Source organism: Vigna unguiculata, chromosome 11 (genome assembly GCF_004118075.2).
Source record: "Vigna unguiculata cultivar IT97K-499-35 chromosome 11, ASM411807v1, whole genome shotgun sequence".
Taxonomy (NCBI): Eukaryota; Viridiplantae; Streptophyta; class Magnoliopsida; order Fabales; family Fabaceae; genus Vigna; species Vigna unguiculata.
Window position 1 is genome coordinate 27,215,619 of NC_040289.1, and position 17,732 is coordinate 27,233,350.

Consider the following 17,732-nt stretch of genomic DNA (forward strand, 5'->3'; position numbering starts at 1 on the left):
TAAATCAACTAATTGAATAAGTCACAGTTTAAGACTACTACAACCAACCTTTTAACCTATTGAAAATCCATTCAACAAATTAAATGCACATTTTAACCTATTGAAAAATATTTCAAAATATTAAAAAACACAATAAAGACCAAATACATCAAGTTAATGCTACAAGGTCTACAATGTGAATTACAAACATCAAACATTCTCTCCTAATGATTGATCCATGTGGAGGGCACACGTTCAATGCTTGTTGAACACACTACAAGAAATCTGCCTATTATCCACGACAATTTTTCATAGGTAATGTTCTCTTTTCGTAGGTAATGCGTTGTTATCTACGAATTACCTACGAAGCAAATTTTGTAGGTATTGAGCTGGTAGGTAACTTTATCTACAAAATTTTGTCTTCGTAAATAAACTGTCTACGAATGTTATCTACAAAAAGAGGACGTAGATAATTATCTACGAATAACCTACGAACATGATTATCTACGAAAATAGTTATGGATAATTTACAACTAGAGTTATCTACGAAATATTTCGTAGGTAACTTATCTACGAAAACTATCATGTGTAATTTATCTGCGATATTCTGCGTATGTAATTTACCTACGAAAATCTTTGTAGGTAAGTTATCTACGAAAACTGTCGTAGGTAACTATCTCAAACATTCTGCATATGTAAATTACCTATGAAGATCTTCGTAGGTAATTATCTACGACAGCCTTCGTAAGTAATTTACATACGAAACTTTTCGTAGGTAATGTTATAATATTATAAAAAATTTAAAATAATTTTAATTTCTAAAAATTATTATTAAATATTTTAACATATATTGATTGATGTCAGGACTCACATCTAAACTCTACCTGTAAACAATGCAGTAGACAATTTTGTCTACTTAATTATAACTCATAAAAGATTCTAGAATAGAAAATTTAGTAGTTTTATATCATAGACAAGAGAAGTGATGTCTAGACATAAAAGTTGGCCTCCACCTGTAGATCCTACAAACATCCTAGCATTCAAATAACACCTTCAAATATAACAATATAGTTTCCCAAAGGTTTAGCACCATTCATATCATCACACAAAAACATTAAAAACTACAAATATAAAATAAAGTAGATAACACAAATTAAGAAACTAACAAATAATCTACATAGGTCAAGTCCTACAATTACAAACCTAACTAATAATCTGCATAATGAGAAGATTTTTGTCCATTATGGTGGTCCCTCTCCTGAGCATCATCTTGGTTTTGGTCCTCATTTTGTGGTTGTTCATTGATGTCTTGCAAAATGCTTTGTGCATCGGAAGGAAGAAGAGGGAGAACAACAATTACTAGGAATTCTAATTTTCTCTGCAGTCGTTGATTCTCCTCCCTAGATTGACGAAACTCCTCACTAGATTGATGAATTTCTTCTTCCAACCTTAGAATCTTTTGTGAATCCATAGCTGTAGAACTAGATGGTTGTTGTGTGAAGGCTTTCCCGGAAAGATGATTTTCATTTAGTTTTCCAACCCCATATACTCGTCCCTTAGGATTTTTGCCATCAACAACAACTAACCAACTATTTTTCCTTAACTTCTCCTCCTTATCAGGGTCCAATGGAGATATTTCTTCTCATTCACCACAAGAAGCAACCTCAGATCTTGCTTGGGAAAATACAGTTTGAAATTCCTCCTGTTATTCAAAAATAGACATATTATATAATGGCAAATCTTTATATTTAAAAAGGAGGAAAGATCTAAGAAGTTAGAGAAAATACATATGTTTGTTTAAATCTGTGATCTACAAAATCACCAGTATTCTTTCGAACATGAGTATGGTGGAAAAGCTCATCAAAATGTACAAGACGACCCAACTGTTCTACTTATAACAAAAACTAATTAATCATGATAAAATAGTAATCAAGTTATATAACAATATTTTTTAATGTACATACATGCGAAGGGCATGCTCATGGATGGTGATTCAGCCACCTATGTGCAAACATCCACCCTTCTTAGATGCTGGATTCTTTTGATTACGAGCACTCTTTGATCGAAACTCGGGTTGGTTCCACTTAGCAAGCAAACTGTTCCATACTCTACCAAACATCCAATAAGGTTTTTTCCCAGTTTTTCTTGCTTCCATGAAGATTTCAAAAAGTCTATGAGAGGCCTTTGTGTTAAAAATCTTTCTAATCTTCTCCTCATGTTCAGGTCTCCAAGTAACCTTTCTCTACATTAAGAGATAATATAGTAGTTAAGATATTGATTATTACAATAAACAATATATGCAAATAAATTAAATATGCTTAATTGAAATTTTTAGTAAAGGGTAGGTTACAAATATAAACTTACCTTGAACCTTTGGAAGAAGACCTCCTTCTCTTCATCCAACATTGCACCCCAAGTCAACCATGGCTCAACATATTGTTTCTTAATTGTCTTTGTGATTGTCTTGGAGGCAACTCTACTTGGGTAAAATCTAAAAATATAAACTTATTGTTGAAAAATATGATGTCAATATGAAAAAAAACCATATAATATAAAAGAAAAGATAATTTCAACTAGTGTTGATTATTACCCATCATTACAAGGTTCAATAATTTCAAGCATCGCACCAACATGAGGGTCATCGTCTTCATTTATGGATGGTTCACCTGCTTCTTCGGTAGACATGTGTTGGTCTTCTTGAAGTACATTCTGAATAGATCGGGTGGGTATTGAGGTTTGTGTATCATTTTGTTGAGAGGGGGAAGATAATGATGTCAATCTAGCACCAACACATTGGGAAGCCATAGATGAAGGTGTAGGTTCATTAACATGAGGTTGCACAGGTGAACAATGGGGGGTTGAGAAGGTATGGGTTGGTCAATGGAGGGTTAGGAAGGGGTAGATTCAACTTTTGATGGTTGGGAAGGAATTGGTACAACAATTGAAGTTGTAGAAGGATTTTGTTATGGTGCTTTTTGTTATGGTAATATAAGAACATATTTTGGTCGTCTTCCCTTCATTGTCCCCTTTCTCCCCTTTTTGGCAATAAGCAAAGATGGTTTAGCAATGTCTTTATTACATCCTGATGACATATCTACAACCACAAATAAGTAGAAAATATTTCTTTTGTTCTCATCATTCCCTTCACACCCGTTTTTGTATCAGAAAATAAGTGACATGCATCTTCTGATTGTGTATCAATCACCATTCAACTATTTTCTTCCTATCATATATAGACATACTTTGTCAATCTTAATATCACATATGATAAAAAATGTGTTAAGATAAATGGGCCAACCTTTGGATTGCTTGTATTGGCTTTGAAGGTGAAGCTTCTTCTAACTGCCACCACTATCATCAACTCTATAATTTGATGTTTTTGCCTTTATTTTCAGCAGTAGAGTTTGGATATGTCCAACCAAATCAATCTTCTCAACCTATGAAAATCACCGCTGATGAATATGATATACAACTTCTACATTTAAGCACCGATGAATATATCTAATTTAACTAATCCTTATCAACTTTTTAATAAAATATTAACACAAATAAATTCAATAGTAAATCGCTCTTCCTTCCATATCAAAGTGAAGTGAATATAAAGTAATTTAAAAATAATCAGCCAAATCAAAATTACTATTTCATCGTATACAAAAATTGATGGAATATGAAAGTAATTCACGTACAAGAATATAATAAATAACTCAGCAAACATCATACAAATACCTTGCTTTCAAAAAAGCTTTCAACCCATCCGAATACCAACCTCATTAGCACCAATATATAAACATTTTCTTTCTACTCTAATTATCTCACTCTACATTAACTAGACTTATTCGTGTTTTTTCAATTGATTCCTTTAAGCACCATGCTATCAGATTTTCACTGAGAATGATTCAATCCCAGCAATAATGTTGTTTGAAACAGAACAATTAGTATGAACATTCAAAAAATGTCATAAATTCAGGTCCAACTTTGAAAGAAACTACAAACAAGGAGTTTTGGAGAATAACAACTTTTTCTGAACCTTTTTACCATGAATCTATTAAATGATAGGACTAAATCATGCTAAAAGTAAAGTGATTGGTTCTTAATTCCTTTCTAGGAAAAAAATTAAAGTTCAAGTTCAAAATAAGAGTTTTAAAAAGCTTTCAAACCGGAAGTTTTGTTTCTTAGTTCATTAAGTAGTTCTGGTCTAGATGGGAGGGAAGGAGGCTCAAGTATGTGCGCTTAATCTTTAAAAAATATGTGTGTATGTTGTATTCCCCTGTTTTCTTTAATAAAAAATAAACTTCATTTTAATAGGAGTTTTTACCAAAATGTGTTTGGCTATCTCCTTTCAAGGGAAAGTAAAGCTAATAAAGTTACGCCAAGCACTACCTAAGTTATCTTAGGATAATCTTCAGTTTAATAATTAATTTATAAACTTTCCAATGTTTGTAGTAAAAAATTATACATAAGAGACAAAGCAATTCTATGATTGTTATCAACAAATTTTTTCTGCTTATTATAATTTCTATTGAAGTCCAAGAATTACAATGCTTGGTTTTTCTTTATATTCTTTTCACTACTAGCAAAATACTACAACCATAACTGACTAATTTCTACTTGTACTTACCCTATTATTGTTCCAGAAATAGATTATGTCATGACAGTTAAATCTTTAAACCTTTTAACACCATGTTCTAATGCGCTTATGTAGGAATTACTTCCAGTTCAGTTAATTAGTGAATTTGAATGAAACAAGGGAAAATATACACACCTAAGTCCCACACTATGAGCAAATCCAACTGTGAATGAATGGTTTGAGTTTGCCCTTTCCACTAGTTCATAGAGCGTTGCCAATGTCGGATCACCATTCAGTGTTTCCATTCCTATTGCCACGACCCTTTTTTTCTAATCATATGCAAAATTTTCTTAACTTCTAAAACCCACTCTTCCACTCCCCCAGGTCCTCTATCAGTTCCTATATTTTGTAACTGGTTGCAAGTTGGCAATGAATCAGTTCTTTATATTCTGTTTATAATGCAAGTGTTTTGCTAGTATATTGACCTGAGCGTGATTTTACTATATTCATATGTTTAAACATGTTGAATATATCTAATTGACCAATTGATTGAACCTTGCTAAAAAAGTCTCTTTTTTCTTTTAATTGATGGGATACTACTAAAGTTAAATCAGGATATGGAGTGTATCAATTTGATGATAAAAGAGTGAGAGAAGTCTTGTATCAATCTTCTTAGAAAAAAACAAGTACAATGTATCATTTTGCCACCCTCATCTAAAAGTACTTAATAAAAGTCATAAGTTTAACACACAAAAGGAAAATCTAAAAAAAAATTGTCCAAATAGAAATTGGTACAAATCATTGATCTAATTATTGTACGCCTATTCAGAACTATCATCATCCAATTCCATTTCTTCATTGTCTTCTTCTGACTCGTGACCATCAAATTCCCCTTCATCATCTTCTTCTTCCAAATCAAAGTCTTGAATTTCCTCTTCTCCTATGTCTTCTTTTATGGCTTCATCTTCTACTTCAACACCATTTTCTGAATCTTGGAAGCCTAAAATAGGTTCAACTTCTATGATTTTATTGATGTGTGAAACTTGGTCTTCTTGGTAAGGCATATCATCATCTACATCAGTAGCTTCTATGCGACCTCTAGGTTTTGTCTTGATTACAGCACACCATCCACGTTTATCTATTCGAGATGGTGGATATGAGACATAGTATACTTGTCTTACATTGTGATCAATTATGAATGGATCATACGGCACATATCTTTTATCCATCCGAATATCAACAACATGGTATTTAAAGTCCACTCTTGTACCTCTTCGTGATGGATCAAACCAGTCACAATAAAATACAATTACTTTCTTGGGAGTGCTTGAAGTATTGTACTTTATCTTGTATATGTGTTTAATGATCCCATAGAAATCATCTTCACCTTCGTTTGTAAGCCCTTTTACATAAACCCCACTATTTATTATCTTTTTACCTTGACTCCATGCGTCGGTGTGAAACTTATACCCATTGACATATAACGTGTGCCATTGCTTAACCTCAGTAAGGGGACCTAGCGATAAATCTCTCAAGTGTTGGTTTGTCACAAAGGCTCAATGTAAACCTACAGTACAACATAAACTCAATGTCATATTTTATTTATTAAACATTGAAAGTGTAATTTAATTATCAAGTACATACTTGATTCTTGAACCATCTAGGAAAATGAGCATGTACATGACTAGAAGTACTTGAGTCAGGTATTTCCTGAGATTGAAGGAATGACCTATTCAAATAAGTCATTCAGAAGGTTAATTTAATAAAAGAATTAACGTTATTATAACAATGAAACTGATAGTTGGAAAATATTTACTCGAGGTATGGTTTCACTTCTTGGCAATTGATAAACATATGAACGTGGACCGAATCCCATTCTCTTTGTGTTAACCAATGAATTGATGGCTTGCCATAAGGACGAGTTGGTTGGTTGAAGATGGACAATAATGGTTGGTTGGTTTTAACTCCCATTTCATTTCTACTACTTTGCAATGACAACATATAACCTTTGAAATAGTGGGAACAAAAATAAGTTGTTTCTCAGTGTATGTAAGATGCACATATCGATCCTTCAACCCTTGCCCTATTTTTAATTGATCGCTTAGAATCTCCCATAAATCTATAAAAAAAATTGTTTCTTGGTCATGCTTTGTAATCGTTAAATAAATGAATTTTATATGAAATAGATTGATCATATATTACTTTTCAAAAGGATACATCCACCTATATTGCACTGCGCCACCAACTCTTGCAAAGAATTAGTGGAATGTTTTCTTCCATTTGACCAAATCGTCATACCTCAATGTCATAGAGCATAAGTCTTTAAAGAAATGACTTATTTTGATTAGGGGATTTAAAACATGTGTTGGAAATGTACTAAATGCAATAAGAAGTAAGCATTCCATGAACACATGACAATAATGACTTTTCATCCCATGTACCCTTCCCTTTTCAACATCAGCACATCTTGCCAAGTTTGATGAATAACCATCAGGCACCCTGAGTTCTTTTATCCAACAACAAACTAATTTCGCTTCCTCTATAGTTAAAGAATAATTGGCTTTAGGCTTAAACATTTTTCCATTAGCTAGCAGTTTCATCTCTAAGTCAGGGCGACTACAATACAAAGCGAGATCCATCCTTGCTTTCTTATTGTCTTTTGTTTTACCACTGACATTCATGACAGTGTTCAATATATTGTCAAAGAAATTGTTTTCTATGTGCATGACATCTAGGTTATGTCATAAGAGATTATCTTTCCAGTAAGGAAGATTCCAAAATATACTTTTTTTCCTCCAATTATGAACCTCGCCATATCCTCGTAATTTCAACAAACGAGGATTTTCTGTGGCCATTGGTAAATCCCTTACTCTTTCCCAAACCAAGTCAGGTGTCATTGTAGTTGGTGGGCCATCAATTTCACCTTTCCCTTTTAAGAAGGCTTTTTTATTCTTTCTAAAGGCATGATCACTATGTAAAAACCTACGATGTGAGTCAAACCAACAATTTTTCCCTCCATTTACTAATGTATAGGCTTTTGAATGCTCCATACAATGTGGACATGCTAATTTACCTTGAGTACCCCAGCCAGACAACATCCCATATACAGGGAAATTTATAGTCCACATTAAACTAGCTCTCATGATAAAGTTCTTCTTTCTTGAAATATCATATGTTTCTACACCAATCCACAACTTCTTTAGATCGTCCATCAAAGGTTCGAGATGCACATCAATTCCTGCCTTTGGATTGCGTGGACCAGGTATTAGACAACTTAAAAACATAAATGGCTTTGTCATGCACATTTCAAGAGGAAGATTGTGCGGGGTGACAATTACTGGCCAACAAGAATAAGGGATTGTTGATTGAATGAATGAGTTAAATGCATTAGAGCATAAACCCAAACGTACATTGTGTGGATCAACTACAAAGTCTGGATGTACCCGATCAAAATGCTTCCAAGCTTCACCATCTGAGGGATGCCATAACACGCCTGAGCTACTTCTATTTTCACGAGGCCAAGACATGTGACTAGTAGTTTCCATTGATGCAAACAATCTCTGCAACCTTGGAATTATAGGTAAATAGAACATTGTTTTCACTGGAACAAGCTTTCTTGTGTTTGCTCTTGTGTTTCGATCATGATACCTTGGCATATCACAAAATTTGCAATGTATAAGTGCTCCATCATTTTTCCCATATTCATTGTCGTAAAACAACATGCAACCTTGTATACAACAATCAATCCTTCTAGCAGTCAATCCAAGCTTTGATACTAAACGTTTAGCATCATAGTAATTTTTAGGTAAAACTTTATTCATCAGTGTTACATCTAGAAGAATTTTTGCTATAAAATCTAGACATTCGTTAGGGACATTCCAATTCGACTTACATGCTAAAATTCTAACACAGATTGATAATTTAGACTCTGATGATCCTTCAAATAATGGTTCATTTGACTCGACTAACAGATTATAAAATCGTTGAGTTGCTTCATTCGGAGGCTCTTCAAAGTTTTATTTCAAATTACTCATGTTGTCTAAGAGCATCACACAACATGTCATGCATTGAGTTAAATGTTTGTCCTTCAGTCACATGTATACGACTTCCTAAACCATTGTCAACATGATGGGGAAATATTCTCTATAGCTTCCCCGTGATCAATCCAAATAAAGTAGTCAGGCATAAAGCCATGCTTATAGAGGTGGAGCTTGATTGTTTGAACATCATAAATCCTTGTACACTCACATTTAATGCATGGGCATTTAAGTTGCCTTTCATTAACATAACTTTCTTGTTGAGAGGCTATTTCGACAAACTCTTCAACCCCAGCTATGAAAGTAGGTTTCAAACCTCTTCTACCTTTATACACCCTATCATACATCCAACCACGACTTGAGAGAAATGAAGTCATGATCTGTGTATTTAAAGAAGTTGCGTATATATCAGATCACAATGTTCAAATCATTCCCTACCCATTTGAATATCTTTATGTTAACTATCTTTATGCTAATCATCAATAATTAGCATAAAGATAACATAAACCTCTAAGAACCTAAGGATGGATTGGTTTTTAGAAAATATTAACAAAAGATGAAATCAAATATTCATCGTTGATGAAAAAGTGGTAACTTGTCAAAAAATAAATTAAAATGGATATTGATTGTTGAAATTTGAACTGCAACAAGTAGCAGAATCATTCAAACTTCTTGGAAGGTTAAATTTTACATGTTTTTCACACACACTACTTTGATCATTTTGTTCTGTAACAATAGTTGAGTAAATAATTTTGCAATTACTATTTTAGCTAGTTTTATGTTGTTTGTTCTGTTTTACTAAGATGATTCTAAGTGCATAGTTAGATTCTAAGTTTTTGTTTTGCTTTCGTAAATACTTGCATATTTGGTTTTGATTGATGAATTTGGACATGTTAGTGGTTGTTTTTGGTTGATTTTAGTAGTGTTAGGTCTGTTTTAATTTATAGGTTCATTCTAGTTGTTAACTAGTATAATAGTTTAACCTTTTGGGTTGTAAACTGGACAAATTTTAGTCTATAGATGGTATTTTGAATTTTTCATTGTTTTCAATAGTTACCTTAAATTCTACTCTCAGTTTTCTATTTTAAACTTGTAAATGAATTAGTTTAGATAGATTACAACTTTTGTTCCATGCTTAGCTTATTTTGCTGTTTTGTTGTTTAAAAAATTGCATTTCTAGGTTCTTATAATAAGATTTTATTTATGTTATTATTTTGCATATTTGGCTTTATTTTTACCTTTCTGTTATTGTTTTAGTTGCTTAGTATTTCCATTTATTAGTTTAGTTCAATTCTTAGTTTTAGCCTATTTTAGCCTAGTCTTAGGGTGCTATTTTAGGTTTTCAGTAATCAAATTTTGATTTTCTTGTACAATTTGATTTTTGAGTTGATTTCTATCTTTCTTTATTCGTTTTAAACTTGCATACATTTTACCTCTGTTTTTACTTATCTATACATATTTGAATATTTCCCATTTTACTAGTTTTAGTTCTTGAATTGTAGGTGATAGATCGAGTGTCTAATTTGAGCAGATAGCTTTCTAGTGATATTTGTACAATTCCATACATTGATTTAACTAATTTTTACATGAATTGCAAATAACAGTTTTGAAAAAAATGAACCTCGAGAGCTTTGAACCTGAATTTTTTTCTTCTGTATGCATTCATTAAAATGGCATTCTAGGCCTGGCATTATTTCTCTTCATAATTGATCATTAAATGTGCATTCTTGATGTTATATAGGCCTTTTTGAATTGATTCATTTGCCAAATATAACCTAACTTGGACAATTTTCCCTTGCACCCTTTTTTGAGCGTATTTTGAACTTTTATTATGAATTTTTAGCTTATTAGCACCTTGGACCCGTAAAACCATGTTTATACATGGTTCTACAACTGTGAGGTGAATTAGGCTGAGTTATGGGACATTGTTGAGTTCAAGTGCGAGTGTATTATTGATAAAGAGGCATATGTGACTGAGTTGGTTGCTGAAATATCTTGTGAATCAGTGAAATGAGAGCAAAAACTGGAACAAAATGAGAAAATTCTAATGAAGAAGAAAAATATGAAAAAGATGGAAAAGTGGAAAAAAATTAAAAGAAAAGAAACTAAAGATAAAAGGTGATGAGAGTGGAGAAAATAAGTGTGCTAGATTTTTTTCTACACTTGAACTCGCATTATGCCACCTACATTCATCGCATTATCACTTATTCCATCTCACTTCAACACTAATCTGTGAGGTTGATGTTGTTTTATGCCAATAAGTTTTGATTGTTCATTACTTAATATCATTGCTTGGAGTTTTTTTTATTGACTAGATGTTTTGTAGCTTGAATTAAAGCATTTTGCTATCACGTGCAGTTTTTAGTTAGAAAAGTAGGATGAGTCAAGTGTGTAAAATTTTTATTGGGAGATTTGTTTCTGTTTTTAGAAAGTGAGTTGCTTTTCCTTTTATTTTTCCCTAAGTGTGTGCAATTGTTCAAGTGTGAGGGTGTGATAATTTTCTAATTTTTCCACTTTTTTTTGTCCATTTGCATTCATTTTGGGTTGGTTAAAGTGTTTAATTCATAGTTTTTAGCTTAAATTTAGTTTGGAGTGTCATATTCTTAGTTTTTTCTTAATTTGTGTTAATTAGTTTTGGATCGTAGTAGTTTAGCCTAGTTGTTAGTTGTTTAGCTTCATTAACCTATACTAGAATAGTGTAGTCTAGTTTTGGTCATAACATTTACTAATTTCAGCATCCTAGTTCTAGAATCAATTTGAGTAGCTAGTTACTCTTAGTTTCTATTTTTTTATTTTGTTAGTTCTATAATTCTACATTATTAGCCTACTTATAGTATTTTTACATCTTAGCTTAGTTTAGTATAGCACAAACTGATTTCTAGTTAGCTTAAGTAGTTTAGTTTAGATTAAGGTTAATTTGTATGCATTTGGAGAGTTTTATTGTGTCATAAATCTAGTTTAGTCTAGTTAGTGACCTAACTTAGTCTAGTTTGAGTAGTTTTGAATAAATAGTGTTTCTAACCAGCAAAGAGGTGCAATGAAGTTGATACAAGATTAGTGATCAAGAGAACAAAGTGAAACCAATCAGAAAAGAGGTGATATCTGCACTAGTTTTGGCAAAAATCCACATAATTTATTTTATAGTTGACTTTTGCATTGAAGCTCAAATGGATATGCCAACAGTAAGGGAGGCTAATGGACATCAAAGTACATTTGTGCTTAGCTATAGCTGTCAAAACACACCAGTCTTCATTTACACTTGAATAATTAACTAGTCTAGTTATACATTACTTAGTTGAATCTTATTTTTATAGTTTTAGGAGTTAGAATAGTTAACCATGTAGTTTTACTTGAGTTTTGTAGTAGTTTGGATTGTTTTACTTATAAATAGTAACAAATGGATGTAAACCAAAAATAAGAGATATTAGTCAAAAAAGTCAGCAATGTAGTACCTTAAAGAAATTTTATCAAGAGAGTGTGACTTCAGGACCAGAACTTTAACCTTCTCACCAACAAAAAACCAAGCTAGGACCTTAGATGGTGCAACTCTGTCCACAAAAGGAAAAGGGATAGATAAGTGCATGAGTATCAAAATTATGATCTAAGAAAAATTGACACACCTAGGACATATAACAGTAATTAATTACAATCAACTTTTTATATATCAACTTACAATAAAACTTTCCTATACATATACAAACTATAAATCAAACCCTATCCTATACATCTTATGGGCCGCCAGGCGGTGTAAGACCCATGAAAATTAATTAATTAAATAATTAATTAATTAATAAATGCGGGTAGAAAGAGTCTTTAGGGCATTAATTATTGTTTGATGTGATGTGGAAAGTACTAGCTCAAGTGGTTGAGAGTACTTTGATTGTGTGAGGAGGACATGGGTTCGATTCCTATGTATGCCAATTATGTGTTGTTGTTTTATTATTGATTTTTAATAATATGTATGAGTATTGAAATGGTATTGTAAGCTTATTATGATTAAAGTGTATCATGAAACATGATTGGTTGAATTGGTTATGCACTTGAATGGTGCCTAAGTGGTCATGGGTTCAAACTTGGTTGGGAATGAAATTGGAACTTTATTTTTAAAAGTGTAGTTTTGGAGGGAATATGAGAGGGCAAAAGAAAACTTAAAAGGGGAAGCTAAGAGGGGCTGGAAAACATCCTATAATAAATGAGAATTAAACACACTAAAAAGCCATCATAAAGACACCTATAAAAGCCAAATTGCCAAATTTTAGGTAGAGGGAAGGGTTTTGGCAGTGTGGTGAACTGGTGTGGAGAGGAGAACGAAATTAGGGTGTGCAAAGGGGTGGAGGCAAAATCAATTGTGAATCAAGGGTCTCTCAACTTTGATCACTAATTCCAAGTTAGGGGAGCTGTCCTTATGCGCTTAAATTGATTGACATGTGTTATGGTTTTGGGTCAATGTTGTTTCAATTGATTTTTGTTTGGCATGAAATTCGTGTATTATGTGTGGTGATTGAAAGTTTAATTGATTGATGTTGTGCGCATAATCCTGTAACGCATTATATTTTTGGGAATGAGGGTTTTTGGTAATGAATGGATGTGGATACCTAAGTTTTGTATTTTGTGTAGACTAAATGAATATAAAACATGATTCTGGAGTTGATTTGCCATTACATTGTGTCGATCATGTTTTAGTAGTGTTTTGGTATTGGATTTGGTGAACTGAGGGCGCGAACAGAGACAAAACCCTAGAAGTCTCGCCCAAGCGAGTCCATCTCGCCTAAGCGAGAATTGCAGAACTACGTTTCTGGTTTTTGGGTCTTGCTGCTCGTTTAGGCAGTTGTTGCAATGTTGAGCGAGTGATACTCTCGCTTAGGCGAGAGTGGCTCGCCTAAGCGAGATTGCGACGAGACCGGGTAGGTTGAGCGTGACTTCTCACCCCAAGCGAGAGGTTTTGGGGTTCTGAGCGACAAACATGCTCGCTTAGGCGAGAATGGCTCGCCTAAGCGAGGTCTCGATGAGAGTTGATGGTTGTTTGATTGCATCCTCGTTTAGGCGAGGTGTGTGTTGTTTTTGAGCGATGGTATGGCTTGCCCAGGCGAAAGGATCTCGCCTAAGCGAGATAACGGGATGATGCTATTGTTTTAAGCTCGCTCAGGCGAGGTGAGCTAGCCTAAGCGAGACTGAGGGCTTAGCTTGGGCGAGAGTCCCTAACTTAAGCGAGTTATGCAAATTGCAATGTTTTGTGTGCTTGCGTGTGATGTTTGGCTACTCTTTCCTAGGTATAGGAAGTATATACATGTGGTTGTGGTGTTTGGGCTTGACGGACTAAGTCCAATAGGGGTTTGGGATGTGCTTGAATGGTTGAACGCATGATGGGCATGGAACTGGTTGAGTTCCTGTCGGCTACTATTGGGTGAGGAGCCTTTAGTATGGTGATTACATGCGTTGGACGCATGATGGGCAAGGAACTGTGATGTTCCCGTCGGCTACTATTGGGCGAGGAATCCATAGTATGGTGATTGCGTGCGTGCCAAGGTCCAAGTCGAGAAGGCTTGGATGATTTACTACAGACGAGGAGTCTGTAGGGCAGGACTATGAGCGGGATAGGCTCATAGGGTTGAACCACGAATGAGTTAGTTTCGTGGGAGCACAGTGAAGTCCCAAAACCTAGTTCATGTATATGATTCATGAAGGACTATGAGGTCATGGTTGGGTAATTTGAAAATCATGAAATTTTAGTTATGTTATTTTAGGATGGGCGGCATATTTATTTCATGTATCTGTTTATATATTGTGCATAGCTCACCCTTTCTCTGTGTGTGTGGCGATGATCGGATAACTCGTTATCCGGGAGCAGATGATTTGACAGGTGGGCCAGGAGATGCATAGACTTGGAGCAAGGGACAGCAGGGGATTTTGTTTATATGTTATTATTTTGATTTTGAGATAAATATGTAATCCTTTGGGAGCCATGTGAATATTATTTTAGTTTTATAAATTATGGACTCCCGTTTTTATTACATGTGTATTAAAGTTTTAAATTTCCCGTGTTTGTTTGGGAAATGGTATTATATTAAATGAGGCATTTATTTTTATTTCCTATTTTAATTATTAAATATTAGTAATATTCCTTAGGGATGTTACAGGCGGCACGTCAGTTCCTGGGAAAAACCTAGGTCCTACAATGCCTTTGGACACCACTCTGTGTAACCTTATAAATTTAGAAATTTATGTGCGAACCAAAGGTTCATTCCTATTTTAATTCCAGCTGCATACACAACCAAAACCCCATTTTATTCATCCAACCAAAACGTCAATGATTCCCAATCTTATAACAATTCATATTCATTCACCCATTTAACATGAAGTTCTCACTCTTCATGGTCATATCCTAATTCAATATACCAGAACCCAAAATTAATTAACAACATAATTTCACGAGTTTATATCACATATCACATTGATCGGAAAATCACCATCGTCATAGAAAACCCCAAAATAAACCTCACGGCACAACACGTACAGAAACCAAAAACACCACAAATCACTACGTGTCGCCTAACAGGTCTCCTTCACCGCCAGACAGATCATAGCATAACCCAGTAAATTGGGCCAACTAAGATGCGTCGCCTGGTGACACACTCACGACCGCCAGGCAGTTTCTGGGCAAAAACCCAGAAACTACGAAAAACAACGTCAGAAGGGGGGGAAATCATGCAGTTATACATGGCAACACATAATCATTCAAACACGAAATATAACACAAGAAAAAACTCTCCTAACCTGTATTCCTTGCTCCAAATTCGAAATTGATGTGTGTATTCAACCCAATAACTTTCTTAATCTTTGTTTCCAACCCTCTAGACTGCCTCTCTTGGCTGCTAGGGTTCCTCAACCCTTTCATATTCATGCCAAAGGAAAATTTGGCAAAAAAGAGAGTAAATTTGTTCTTATTTTAAGGTTTGAACCCATAACCCATCAATTACCAAGTCAAGTGTACAACCAATTCAACCAATTCATATTTGTGATAATTCCTATAATTTTAGGATTACATTATCACGTCTCACATTCAAATATATCAACAAAAGGATGTACAAATCAAAATGGCATACAATTGGCATACATAGGACTCGAACCTAAGTCTTTTTAACATAACTAAGTACTCTCAAACATTTAAGCTAGTACTTTTCCACGTCATAACACTCCGCATTAAATGTCTTAAAAGGCTTCCATTACCCGCATTTATTAAATAATTATTTAATTAACTATTTAATTTTTCTCGGGTCTTACAAGTCGTAGAAAATTAAAGAAAAAGCATTGAGAAAACTAAATGAAGACACAATCTTACTTCATCATCCTTTCATTCATTGGAAGGGATTTACACAATTGATAGACTGAAGAGCCAATCACACAGTAGCCAGAGTAACAACTCAAATTGGCATAATTATAAGATTCAGTACAGAAATTGAATCATGGACCCAATGTCTACTTATGATAACTAATGCAACCCAAAGCCAAAAAAACCTGCATTTTGTGTAGAGGAAAGAATAATTATACATTGACAAAAAGCATTGATCTTACTTAGTGAGGAGAGAAAAGCTATTTTATTTATTTATTTCTTCTTATATGTCCTTTGCCATTGAATGTGAAGACGGATAGAATAAGGAGACAGAACAAAGGTGCAAACTTTGGAGATTGAACTAGAACTAGGTTAAGTTGCTACTAGATAGTAATATTCAATTTATATCTCTACAAGTTTGTTCCATAAACTTATGATTATAATGATTTGTGATCAATTCCTGGTTTAAAATTATTACTATCAGATTTATGTGTATGGAATACAATATTACGAATTAACTCTATGTATGTCAAAATATTTTTCATTGTGTCTAAATCTTATGATTCAATAGGTAAATATGGTTTCAACCCATCTAAGCAATTAGCTCAACCCTATTCTCTTCTAATTATTACTCAGCTCCATAAAATCAAGAAAGTAGAAAGCACTGTTTACTAAATTTTCAGATGCAATTAGTACATCATAAGTGGCGTACCTGTTTATAGATTCTATAAAGCCTATTACATGATCTCTAAGATGCCTAAAGCGATGTAGACCACTGAGCTCATCTCCATCCTGCAAAAGTTATAGGAAATGAACAAGATAAATTAGAACAAAATGTTTTCTTTAACTGTCAAGAATCCCATCATGCTATGTCATAAACAGTCTACCAAAAAAACTACCCAAGTTCAACATAGTGACTAATATCAGCTAAGCATTAATCTCTAGTCTGATCAAGCTAAGTTAAAACCAGTATCCATCCCAAGACCATCATTTACAAGCAAACACATCTACACCATATTGCACAATGATTAAAGGAATACCAGTAAATGTTGCAAATCATCAAGCATACACAGCGCCTCAGCACAATATGCAAATGCAACAACCTGTATCACAGCAAAACCACATCAACTTGAAAGCCTAAAAAATAACTCAAACAAAACTAAAATAATAAAGAAAATGATTAGCCACCAACATACATCCCCAAAACGTAAAACCCTAAACCCATCACTTACAATTCTTGCCGAATTCGTGGAGGTTTCTGATTCCTTATTGTGCACAAAGTTATGGTTTGTGAAGGGGGTTTTGCTTTGTGAACATGAACGTCGTTTTGGACAGGGTTGGAGCATGAACCTCAACCTCGTTGGGACGCATTGCTGCCACGGAGTCACATCGCCTGAGTCGACGATGAAGGTCGACTCTTCTGCGTGGGATGGAGGTTGCTGCCAATTTCTTGTGTTTACGACGAAGTGTGGAGGTTTTCGGTGACTGTGGAGGTTTTCGGTGACAGTGGAGGTTTTCGGTGATAAAGTGTTTTCGGTGGGTGTGAGGGTTCGAGAGTGAGCTGAGGTGACAGAGGGTTTGAGAGTGAGGTGAGGGTTCGCGAGTGAGGTGAGGTTTCGAGGTTTCTTTCTAACTTAGAAAAAAAGAGTTGTCTAGGTAATACACAGTAAGTTTAAAATATTATATTTTTAATAAAAATAATATAATTTTTACATATGAAATATTTTTGTAGATAAAGTTTTTTAAAATAATTTATATATATATTTTTTATGATATTTGTTATCTACGCTGAATTTCACAGGTAACACTTCGTAGAAAT

The 17,732-nt window shown here is 34.0% G+C and overlaps 1 long non-coding RNA gene across 2 annotated transcripts; it reads right to left on the minus strand.

Annotated features, from left to right (window-relative positions):
* Positions 1 to 931: 931 nt before the first annotated feature.
* LOC114170691 lies at positions 932 to 17,528 on the minus strand. Of its 2 annotated transcripts, none has more exons than XR_003601124.1 (9): positions 17,146 to 17,528; positions 16,954 to 17,016; positions 16,626 to 16,705; positions 12,036 to 12,131; positions 3,278 to 3,416; positions 2,570 to 3,073; positions 2,344 to 2,470; positions 1,944 to 2,221; positions 932 to 1,681 (listed from the first exon to the last, which is right to left on the minus strand). It is a non-coding gene; the product is annotated as an uncharacterized LOC114170691 (long non-coding RNA). The 2 variants fall into 2 exon arrangements; XR_003601123.1 differs by having other exon boundaries at positions 1,767 to 2,221.
* Positions 17,529 to 17,732: the final 204 nt, after the last annotated feature.